Here is a 12,764-nt window from a genome sequence, read left to right as displayed (position 1 = left end):
TAGTCTGTTTCTGCAGCCCCAAAGCTGAGCAGTGCTTTCACACACAAGTAATAATACCAGTCTCTTATATCGTGCTTTCCATCTAGAGATCTCAAAGCACTTACTCAGTATTCTTATCTCCATTTTATAGATGGGGAAATTAAGACAGGGAGGTGAAGTGACTGGTCCAAGATCACCCAGCAGCAGAGCTGGGAATAGAACCTATGTCTCCTCAGTCCTAGTCTGGTGCTCTATCTGTAAGGCCCCAATGTCTTCCCTATTGATGTTTGCGCAATACTGTTCATTGTGAGCAATCCTGCAAAGCTTGGCACGGATACTGTGGAGGCGCACTTACATGTGCATCTACTACCTATGTAAGAAGGAGATTGTTAAATGCTGGATATTTTCTGGTTATACAGTTGAAATATTGGATCAGGTTGGACAACCATGAGCCAAGGGAGCACTTTTGTGGAGAGAAGAGGATTGATGCCTTCCTTCAGACCGTAGAGTTCCTAAAATACTGGGGAAGCTGCTGTGATTCAAAACAATTCAGGGGCCTAGCTGTCTTCTCAAAAAATTGAGTTAGCTTCATACCTAACTTAACACGTTGCAAAATTAATGTGCATGTACCTACAGAGATGTTCAAATGTCCATAACTTGAGTTTCCAAAGCTTAACAAGGTTGGCTTTTCAAAAAGGGGTAAGTGATTTAGTAGCACGTTCTACTGAAAGTCAATGGAATTTGTGCTGCTAAATTGCTCAAATGCTTTTTCAAAGGTTCAGTTCAGATTCAGCTTTTTCACATGCTATTGCTACAAATACCTAAAGTGCATCCATTTTTTCTTATTTATTGAAGTTTTAACAAGTTTACAAATCCTTGCCATGTAAATATGAGAAACAAACAATCATTAGAACTGTTATCTTCTGTTTAAAGAGACATTATACAGGAATCTAGTCATCAGATCTTTCTATTTAACAGGGTGTTGCCATATTACAGAATGAGCATCATTGCAACACCTGTGTTGTTTCTAGTGATTTCATTAAATGCAGTGAAATCTCTCTCTCTCTCTCTCTCATATATATATATAAAATACACTAATCTCTATATTTAACAGACCAGGTGTCTCTATCAAATGTTAATATTAAAAAAAAGAAAAAAAAAAGAAAAGAGGCAGGTGTGCTGGTGTGGAGGCTAGGTGAATGTACTTTGAGTACTGAATAAAAGGTAACCAAATATCTATCTTTTTGCCTATTTTGCTGCATAGGTAATTGGTGTGTTTAATTTTTTTCATAACCATAACTTAAATTTTTTTGAACCATTGCTCAATGGTTGAGCTATTTTTATTTTTCCATTGAGACACTACCAGTTACCAGGCAGCTTCTAACAGATAAGAAAATAATTCTTCATTTCCTTTTGTGTGACCATTTCCACTAGGAAGCCCCAGTGGGTTTACCAAAGGATCATTTGGTGATAAATATCCAGCAATTTGGTTACAGATATGTCCACACTCTGACTGGACATATCCATCTCCTATGCATAGAATCTCTTCTTCTACCATAATTTTGCCAACATTATCCCCATTCAGTCTTTTTTTTAAACCTGGCTGGTGTGAGGTACCACTGAAATAGTATCTTAAAGGAATTTTCTTTTATTGTGCTTCAGACTGAGGTTGTAGTCGTCTTTTCCAGATCAAACCCTATTACTCTGGAGTAATTTTTCTATCCACATACTTTTCACAAAGTGTCATATAGGGATACTTTTTCTTAAAATCTGTCTGCAAAGATTGATATAAACTTGTGGTTTGTCTAGTTTTGTTTCCTAATTGACTGGATACCATCATTTCTATTAAAGTTAGCTTTCTGAATAAAACAGATTTTCTAGAAAGTTGAAAAATACCATGCTTGACTTGAAAGTACTGGTACCAGGGAGAGTGGTTCAGTTAAAATTAGTTTTGATTGCTAAATAACGTGGCCAGCTATTCAGCAAAAGTGCCTAACTGTGAGTATTCCACGGAGTAGTTTGACATTTTAATCATAAAGCTCTTCCAAGTTTTAAGATTTAAATTCTCACATCTCTTATAGAATTGGTTGCCTATTTATTTTCTGGAAGAGTGACTTTTAAGATTCTGACAAATTTATAGCTAGCATTTCAGATTTGGCATAATTTACTTTAAATCCAGATGCTTTACCAAAATCTTAGATTTCTTTAGACACTAATTTTAGGGAAATATTTGGTTTAGATAAAAATATTACATCTGCATATAATGCTATTTTCTGATGTGTTCCTGCAATTTTTATTCCTGTGATGGATCCATTGTTCCTTGTCCTCTGTTCAAAAGACTCCATAGCCAGCGCAAAAAGTAAAGGAGACAGTGGACACCCCTGCCTAGTCCTTCTGTGTAATTCAAACAGAGGAGATTTAACCTCATTAACTTGCACAGCTGCTTTGGGGCTGGTGTAAAGAGCAGCTATCCATTTAAAGGAATTGGGGCTGAAGACCATATGGGACAGGACTTGAAACAAAGTTCCATTCTACTCTATCAAAGGCTTTCTCTGGTATTATGGATGATTCCAAGCACTCCCCAGATATTGTCTGATTGTCTGTCCTTAATGAATCCAATTAGATCTGGATTTATATAAACTGAGAGCACACACTGAAGTTGGCTGGCTAATATTTTTGCTAAAATCTTTGTCACAATTCAACAGAGATATGGGCCTATAGAAACTGTGGAAAATAAGGTCTTTTTCTTCTTTAGAGAGAACAAACACACTAACTCTTTCTTTCACAAGTTGTAGAAGTTCCTCTCCTAACAGAATTGCATTGAAGATACCTCTCAAAGCACCCACTAATACCTCCTTACATGGCTTTCCAGCTGAACTTTGTAAGCTATCTGGTCCTGGAGTTTTACCACTTTCCATACTTGCTACTACCTCTAGGATTTCTTCTGGAGAAGCAAGCAGTTCATTTTCCAGTATAGTGATCTTTGGGACCCAACCCAGCTATCAAATATTACTTCCAGTGATGCATGATCCTGTAATGTTGCCAGTTTCTGCAAATCTTGTCTGCTTCATTAAGGATTGAGAGATTGTAAAGTGTAAATAACATGATTAATCTCTTTCCCCTTGGCATAATTCTCGCCAGCAATCTGTAAGAGTGAATAGTTGGCACCAGGAAGTCAGAGCTGTACCTGCTTCCCTATCCAACATGGGGTGTTTTTTTTTCCCCCAGATGTGTCCCAGTACGATTGAAGTCTCCTCCAAATATAATTTCCCCTTCCCCAAAGTTTTGTCAGGTTTTAAACTGAACCCACTGTTATTAATAACCCTGCAATATAAATCTTCCCTTCTTATCCTTAAATTGATGTTTAATCTGAAAAGGTACATGTTTAGCAAATATTATGCCCACTCCTCTTTTCTTTAGCTGAAGTAAGATATGTCTGTGGAAACCAGTCACCTTTCATGCCTATAAATTTCACCTCCTGAAAATGGATTTCTTGAAGTAGAATAATCTGAGAGTGGGTTTTTAAATTCCACCAGGGCTTTTTTGTTCCTTTTAATGACATTATTTAGCTCTTTGACTTTCAATGATGTTATTTTGAAAGGAAGAGACATTGACAGTAACTAGTTTAGCTTAAACCTGAAATTATGATTCTTTAGCTGTTTGATGACATGAACACTTGTGTTGCCAATTTTTCTTGTTTCTAATTATGCTGCATTTACTACTGTGTGCTGGAATATGGCATGGTTTATGTTTGTGAGCTTCCATGTCTATTTCTTGTATTAATTCCTCCCTGCCTCCCCAGTTACCTCCCCTCTTCTCTGTTCTCTTTACTCTAAATCCACAAACATAATACCAATATAAAATGTAAAACAGTCCCCGAATGACTGATTTGCTGACCCCTGAGCCCCTGTAATCTCTCCAAAAGAACTTAAACAGCTTCTATTGCAATCCAAAAGAAGGTACCTGTTCCACCTATAGGACCTTGATCCTCAACCTTAGGGATGGATTACCATCTAGACATTTTGAGTTATGGGCTGGGTTCACACAGACCCTCTAAACTAAGGTTCCTTCCCTCCCCCTCTCTATTTTCTCCAACCTCCTCCAACATTGAACTTATTGTCCTTCACTTACTCTATATTTTAAAATACAGAACAAACCTATTACTCTTCACCCCCAATTAAAGTGAACATCATACTATTATTTTTATAACATGAACACAGTTACTGTTCAGCTGTTCATTCCTGGTGACTCCCAAGAAGTCCCTTCTGATTAGCTTTTTGGTTTACTATTCAGGTGTCTGAACTTCTGCAAGTGACAGTATGGTTCCTAGAGTCTCTTCTATCATCTTTTTCCTGGTTTTTAACCATTTGCCAAGAGTTTTTTCAGCAGTTTGTGTAGTTACTACCTCTGGAGAGTTGTCTTGTACGTTTTGAGGTTTGGATTTCTATCCCAAGTGATGAGAGTGTTGTTTTTTCCCCCCTGTTTAGTCTCTTATTGTATAATACTGATTTTTGGAAGCTGAATGAGGGTTCAAATGGGAACCTCCATCTGCAGTAGATATCTGACCTCCTAAGTGCTGCTGTAATCCCCCTCCCCAACCTCTTCTCCTCTTTTTAAAAGTTAGAGTAAAATTGGTCATGGAAAACTTGCAGCTAGTGGTCTTTTTTTGTACGAGTTCTGAATGCACTCTGGCTTTTTCACAATTTTTTTTTCTGCTGATAATCATGAAATTTCAGTTGGGTCTCTGCATTTTTTATGATTAGTGTGAGGCCAGGTCATGGGAGCAGCACTCCATTTGCTCTCTCCACTTTTACTCTTCCAGAGAGCTCAGATGTAACAACTCCACAATTAAAGTTTTGGGTGTTTTTTTACACATGCCAGATTGGATTTCCTCCCTCAGCGTATTGAGGCAGTCTCTTAATTCTGATGTTGTTCCATCTTGATCTGTTTTCTATATCATCCCATTTAAACTGAGCAAAGAGAGAGAGATGAAATTACCGTCATGCAGCTCTGGTTTCCTCACTTGCTTCTCTTGGACCAGCCTCTAGCCCTGTGACTCTCAAATCAGCTACTTCCTTTACTGTGAAAAGCTTAGTCATCAGATCATCTCTCATGGTCTTAGATTCACAGATCCTCCTCAAATGGCTAGCAAACCAGACCACCTGATTTTCTTCAACTCTGGCATTTCTGCTTGGTTTGGCTGCTATGTGTTCACTTGGAGTCTGTGCAGTTTCTTCATGCTGTGAGCCAGAAGTATTCTTAGTGAGGTAGCTTGAAATTTTCAGATTTTCTTGGAGAACCCATTCTCTGCAACTCTATTCTAGTTTTGTTTTTGGGGTGTGTGTGTGTGGCAGGGGGAGAGGGATTAGTAGGCTTGGGGGTCAATGGAAGCAGATAGCTTTGCGATCCTCTCAGAGCTCAGGCTTCAGGCAGCTAGCTATGTTGTTCTGGCCCCATGCTGGTCTCCAGTGCGTGCATGCATTTATTTATGGGTATAATAGGGAAAATTTTCCCCTTGTCCACTTTTAGTGAAAAACAGCTGAAAGGATTCTGGAATTGTTTGGAAAAAAGTGAACAAACTGTAAGGCAGAGACCAAGCATGCAACTCCCAAAGCATGAGTGTGCTGCAGACTTAGGTGTACACTGGGAATCCTATATGTGGGCAAATTGGAGAAAGTCCAGATGAGAGCAACAGATATGATAAATGGTTTAGAAACCCTGACTGGCATGCGACATGGCTCCACTCCCACCTTCTTCCCCCAGAAACAGCTCCTAATTCAATCCAGCTGGCCAGCCTAATTGTCTAATTACCCCCATCCGCTTTCTCAAGGGAAACTAATTAGCATCTGAATGATTAGAGTACAGGCTCGCCTCCCAGAATTCAATAGATGCACTCTGTCATGCCGAACTATGAAGAAAGGGTAAACAAGCTGGGCATGTTTAGGCTTGAGAAAAGACTATAAAGGGGGACTTGATATGTTAAGGGTTGTTACAAAGAGGACAGTGATCAATTTTTTCCTCATGTCCACTAATGGTAGGATGAGAAGTAACTGGTTTAATCTTCATCAGAGGTTTATTAGGTTAGATATTAGGAAAAAACTTTCTAACTACAAGGATAGTTAGGCTTCCAAAGGAGGTTATGGGTTTTTAGCAATGAGTTAGACAAACACACCTGTCAGGAATGGTCTAGGTTTACTTGGTCTTGCCTCTATGCAGGGGGTTGGCCTTGATGATTCTATGATTCTGTAACCATTGATGTTTAAGATGGAAGCTTTAGTGAGTCATAAATATGAGCTTATTTTACAATATTTAATTACAAATTGAGTAATTCACTTACCTTGTCACTTCCTCTCGCTTATTTATAAAGTTCTAAAAAGACCTTAATGGCCTCTGATTTATCTGTCAATTGTTGCTGGTTGATACTCTCCTTATTGTAGAATGTCTGCTAATTACTTCATAATGGATGACTAGAGCAAAGTGCTGCAGAAGGTTCTAATTCCTATTTCCTTTACATTTCATTGGCTTGTTTTTCAGAATCAACCTTGAGGCATGAATTAAAAGCTCGTGGACTGTGTGAAATCTGGATTACAGTCTGTGATTTTTGCCTAGCTGCACTAATGAAACTGAATTAGTGGCTCAGAAATGAAGATTTTATTTGGGATGTTTGTGGTAAATAGAAATTGCCTGGCTGCCAGGGCTGTATTTAAGGCATAGAACCAAAGGCCAGTGCTTAGGACTCCATATCCTGGAGCTGCATAATGAGATCAGGATATTGGCTTTCATTTTAAGAAGTTTCTGGCCCACATGGATGCAAAGAAAAGCTTGAAAATATGAATGGAATGAACCGATGGTTGTCTGAATCTGCATGTGGCCTGAAACAATAACTCAGAAAGGCCTCAGCTGAAATAGCTGCCACCCTATCGAAGGACGGGGCCATAGAATTGAAGCAGAGACATGGTGTGTGGGGTCAGGACATGGGGGACCCATGTGGACTTTGCCTGTGGTGTCAGATGGCCTTAATTTATTCTTCTTACCATATCTAACAATGGTTTTGTCTGCTGAAATGCCAGACAGGGCTATGTAGCTTCAGGTGTACCAGTATGAAATTCTGCGGGTTTTGCATTGTTGTGACCCAAAACTGGGTAAAATCTAGCTGTATTTGCTGAATTTATTTGCAATTTTTGGGTTAATTCACAACGGAAATGCAAGAGGTACAAATTCCAGAGCAAACTGTCATATGCAGGAGGATTTAAAATCCCCATGCAACTGGCTTTAATTATCCAATCCTCTCAAAGGCTGGTGGGAGGGGCCTGGGACCTACGTAACCCAGACCCAGCTCTTTCTAGAGGGAAAAGACATTACTCAAATCTTGGGGGGTGGAAGGAATGCTGGGGAGGGGAAACAGCTCTAGAAGGGAGCAGCAGGAGAGCCAATCCTCTTGGGGAGAAGGGTACTCAGTGTGGAGAGAGTTGGACACCAACAGAGCTCTGCCTGCCTTTTTAGGAAGCTCTGGACTTGCCTGAGAGGTAGGAGAGCTTGGAGAGCTTATGGGGAAATAGAACTAAAGACTTTTTATGTGTAGATAATGACAAACCAAATACTGATGATACTCCCCCTTATAAATCTCTGACTTCCTGTCCACGACCCCCTTTCTGTGGTTGTTCTGGTGTGACCGATAATTGTGACCCCATGCAGTATCTTAGGGCATCACTGCATTAAATCTGTTAATGGTTTTGGTATGATTTGTGTTCTACACTATGGGGCGGGTAACCACAACTCCTACAGGAGCTCAAAACTGTGTGTGTGGGATGTGGGGGTGTGATTTAGATGAGTTGCTCAGATTATAAACGACTCCAGAGAGGTACCACCTCCTGTAGTGGCTTGTATATATTTGTCAAATTGAGTTTTTCAGAAATCAGGAGATAAAGGCTTTTTATATAAGAGGCTGAGTTTACACAGACTCAGGTGTTAGTACTTAGCCTGGGATAGAACTTTGGGTTTGACCTTTTGATACTTTTATATCTTATGCTAATGTGTATGAACAAAGGAAAAAGACTCTGTATGTGTGTGTGGCTTCTGCCTGGCCAGATGTTTGTTAGTATAATGGGAACTGATAAGAACAGTTAAAAGTGTTACAGGGTATGGTGGGAGCGGAACCCACCGAACTGAACTGAACTCCACCGTATGAGGGTCATCCTATCCTCATTACTCGGCCCACTTACTTATACCTATGATTACCTATAATCCCTGTGTGAGCGATGTACCCTCACTGCTTGCTGACTGTACCTTGATTCATCCACCTTAAACTCCCACATTGGGGATACTGCAGACTGTATGTGTTATGCGCTATCCAATGTCAAAATACTAACATCCCCCTATACTCTGTATGGTACCCCTGATGACTGACTATTAACTGAATTTTCAGTGCTCTGTATAATTTATTTTAAACATTTTCTAATAAAATTTTAAATCTGTTCTTATCAGTTTAATATCTGATGTCCTTTATTTGAGGACTGTATATTAAATTGATTTTTGAAACAGGGGGCTGGAATATGAGCTTGCTCTGTCCACCCCATGCATTGTCCTGGTATTGCAGTGCCTCCAGGACCAGTGTCTCTCCCTCCAGGGAGAATCTTCTGGTTAGAAAAGCAGAAAGAATGTTACTGTAATTTATGAGCATACACCTGTAGGCTGCCTGGCTCCTTTCTAAAGCCAAGGTCAAGCAACCAGTTAGGAAGGGCACGGGGTTTGGGGGGGGAGGCATAAGACACTAAAAGCCAAAGAAAGTCCTGGCCTTGGCCAGAGCACAACCTCACTCCTTACCCCTCACACAGGAATACAAAAGAGGTGGGACAAGGACCCCAGACTCACGACCCTCCAAAATGGAACATGACCATAAGTTGTAAGGGGTGTGACTAGGCACGTGCACTGCAGGTATATTTGGGCCTGCTAAGAAGGAGGTGGGAATAGGGAACGAGGACACAGGCAAGGCTCTGCAGCATCAGAGCTGGCAATGGGGACACCGGGAAACGGAATCTGGCAGCGTGTAGAGCTATGGACATGTTTCCTTGGAACTAACCCCAATAAACATTGCATTGCTTACACTTTGGACTGCTGAACCAGTGGAGGGCGGCAGGGAAAACCCCTAACATCAGGGTTTTCCTTTTTGATTTGGAAAACAAGCAGGACCTTTGGTTCTAAGGAGATCCTACCCTTGCTGAAGGACTGGAGCGGGTGTTGGCCTCCCAGCCTCCCCAGATGGAAGATGGGTGATTTCTGGTATGTTTAGTAAGTGTGTAGGAAGAACTTTTTATTATTCTTTGTATTTCTCTTTCTCCCCCCCCCCCCGAAGCTTTTACCCTAAGGATAAACATACTCTGCTGAGAAAGCTGTGTAGTAATTTGTAACTGTTCATAGCCCTGAGGGAGAAAGCAATGCACAGGCACTGGCCGCTAGGCAGATGGTGTGCTGAGGATATCACAGTGAAGAAGCCATGTAGCCTTGACATCCTCACTCAGAAGGGAGCGGGACACTGGTCTCTGCCCAGCAACAGGTGTAGCTGGAGTGTGAAACCTGACTGGGCACTCCTGGAGCAGATCATGAAGTGGAGATACAGGTGCAGTGACCCTGAAACTGTAACAATGGTCAAACTGTCCGAAATGGGTCACCTTGATTATCAATACAAAAGATTTTTTTCCTCCTGATAATTGCTCATCTTAATTAATTAGCCTCTTAGAGTTGGCAGGGCTTCTCCCACTTTTTCAAGTTCTCTGTGTGTGTGTATATATCGATAGATAGAGCCTTACTGTATGTTCCATTCTATGCCTTCTATGAAGTGGGCTGTAGCTCACAAAAGCTTATGCTCAAATAAATTTGTTAGTCTCTTAGGTGCCACAAGTACTCCTGTTCTTTTTGTACAGTCAGTTCATCTTGACCGTAGGCAATAGTTTGGTGACAGTAAAGCTGTGCCAATCTCTTGCCTAGCTTATGACAAGAGTTACCTGATCTCTTGACCATTGTTTGGTCAAGTTCACAAGCATTTTAAGTAAAACAGGGTCACATTTTAGGTGCCAGACAGGGCTATGTGGCTTGGTACCAATGTGAAATTCTTTGAGATTTTGAGTAAATTCAAAACTGAAACTCAAGAAAGTACAAACAAACTCTGAGCAAAAAAGCAAGAGAAGCTTTGCAAACCCCTTGAAAACAAAAGCTGCCAAGTTTTATACTGCTTATCGAGGCTGTTATAGTGCTTAGGGCTATGCTGTGATGTTGGTTATGAATAAGTGCAGATAAAGCAGAAATACATTGCATAAACCAAATAAGATTTCCTTGCTGATATTTAGTCCATTAGCTAGAAAGAGAGCAACAAACGGTGGGAGCAAATTAAACACGTTTGATTCCAGATTAATATATTCCACATCATTCCTCTTCCCAGCAAAAGGATGCAGGCTGCTCTGAACTTGGAGCATCCCCTTTTGGTGGATGCCTGCAGCATGACAGAAAGCTTCTTGGAAGAAGACACAGGTGTTCCATGGTCTACAATACAGAGTTGTTGACTGTAGTGTCCACAACTACAAAACTCCAGAACCATTAGGTATGGATAGGTAGCTCCACTCCTGTTTTAAGGTTGAGCTTGCATTCCAGATATAGCTGTACAGTCCTATAGGAATTTGGTAGCTGGTGGTCAGAGCAGGACTTGGCTACTTTCTCTGGTTCCTATTCCACCTGATATTACAGAATTGTTCTGTTAAAAGCCACCGTATATAAAATGCAGTGGGAATTGGCTGGTGCAGATCTTAATCTGGTTGGACGGGACCCTTGAACAAGGTGCTTGGAAGTAATTGGGTGAGAGGGCAAGAGGTGTGTGCTGCGGAGTTTTTGCTTTTTTGTTTCCTGTGGCGATGAAAGATCAAGTCATGATCAATTAAATTGATAGAGCCTGAGATAAATTGTCTGCTTGATCTTAGAATAAAGCACAAATTAACGGTAAACAAATTTGTACATGTTGACAAATAATCTCGGTAGTGTTAGACATAGATGTACGTATGTACGAATAGGAAAGAGAGGTCAGATTTTGCCTGCCTGCCTGCAGATAGCAACACAATCTAAATCTGCAGATGGTTTTGCTTCACAAGTTTGCACACAGATTACGTGCTGCGGTTCTAAAAGTCACAGCTCAGAATTTGCAGCTCCGGGGAAGGGGGCCAAAGTACCTTGAAGCTATCTTTGTGCCCTCATGATTCTGGACTGCTGGGGACTGGAGAGGCCTGAGGCATAATGTGACCGTCGTTGGTGGGGTTGGGGTCCAAGTTGGAAAAGCCTCCTGGGGCTGCCCTTTGGGCCTCAGCACTGTGTTTTGTGGCCGTACTCCCAGCATAGCCTCTACGCCAGGGCTTCCAATGGGAGGAATAGTTTTTGGGAAGAGGATTTACTGCCATCTGCCATAGTGCCTATACCAGGTGAATCCTAGTCTGCCCAGAACCAGGGCTTTCAGGGCTTTTTTATGCTGCTTTGACCCTTTTATCCAGTGTAAAGGGGCCAGAGCAGATGTAAAGATCTCACCCCTGCAATCTTAAATGAAACGCTGAAGTTTCCATTGGCTACCATCATTCTCTCTTTTAGATGACTCTAATTTTCCAGCAAGGTCTCCCAACTACTTTAGTTTCCTATTGGCAGCAGAGCTGGAAAATGTTGGCCTTGGTGTCTAAATCCTGCTGAGGGCATAATACTGACCTCCAGCCCAACATAATGCCAAGACATTGGGTCAATAGCGGAAGCTGTATAATGCATGATTTATCGAGGATTATGTTGTATAACAGGTTGCTGAATATGTTCAAGCCTGCATCTGATCTTTTAATCTTCTATGTTTAAGAGCAATAGACACCAAGAACAAGCAATGTGTCTAACTGATGTTGTGGTTTTAGAGTAACAATAGAGAAATACTAAGGGCTAGTCTGTTTGAACTAAAGTAGCATGGTGCAGCTGTGCCGCTGTAGTGTCTCAGGTGTAGCCACTCACTGCAGTGATGGAAGGGGGTGTAGTTAGTTTAGATTGATGAAAGATTTCTTCCAGCAACCTAGTGCTGTCTACAGTGGGGGTTAGGTCGGCTTTAATATGTCGCTCAGGGGTATAGATTGTTCACACTGCTGAGCAAGGTAGGTGGGTTGATGTCACTTTTGACTGTAGACCTGGTCTTAGTGTCCATCTGTTCTTTGCTATGCCTACTCCAGGAAAACCGAAGGCCATTCAGACTAAAAATTCCTCTCTCAAACACCTACTCAGCAAATTCCTATTTCATTATGGGTCAAGGTGTCATAAACAGATAGCTAAAGGTTAATGTTCTTTTACCTGTAAAGGGTTAACACAGGGAACCAAACACCTGACCAGAGGACCAATCAGGAAACAAGACTTTTTCAAATCTGGGTGGAGGGAAGTTTTGATTGTGAGTTCTTTGTTCTTTGTCTTGGTTCGGTGACCCTCTTGTCTCTGAGAGTGAGCTTTCTATCTCCTGGCTTTCTAATCTTCTGTTTCCAAGTTGTAAGTACAAGAATAGTAAGACAATAGGTTTATATTGTTTTTTGTATTTACATGTGTGTAGTTGCTGGAATGTGTTAAATTGTATTCTTTTTGGATAAGGCTGTTTATTCATTTTTTCTGTTAAGCAATTGACCCTGTATATTGTCACCTTGATACAGAGACCATTTTATGTCTTTTCCTTTCTTTTTATATAAAGCTTTCTTTTTAAGACCTGTGGATTTTTTTTTTAGTGGGGGCTCAAGGGGATT

General features: G+C 40.9%; 1 protein-coding gene and 1 non-coding gene across 2 annotated transcripts in view; one reads left to right on the top strand and one right to left on the bottom strand.

The window, feature by feature from the left end:
• Nucleotides 1–12,764, bottom strand: part of LOC127055170 (sodium channel subunit beta-2-like) — a 38,920-nt gene that overhangs the window by 13,045 nt on the left and 13,111 nt on the right. The window lies entirely within an intron of this gene.
• Nucleotides 8,416–8,600, top strand: LOC127043397 (U2 spliceosomal RNA). The gene has a single exon (XR_007772253.1). It is a non-coding gene; the product is annotated as a U2 spliceosomal RNA (small nuclear RNA).

The sequence above is a fragment of the Gopherus flavomarginatus genome, chromosome 1 (genome assembly GCF_025201925.1).
Source record: "Gopherus flavomarginatus isolate rGopFla2 chromosome 1, rGopFla2.mat.asm, whole genome shotgun sequence".
In the NCBI taxonomy this organism is placed as follows: domain Eukaryota; kingdom Metazoa; phylum Chordata; order Testudines; family Testudinidae; genus Gopherus; species Gopherus flavomarginatus.
This window is presented reverse-complemented; position numbering and strand designations above follow the sequence as displayed.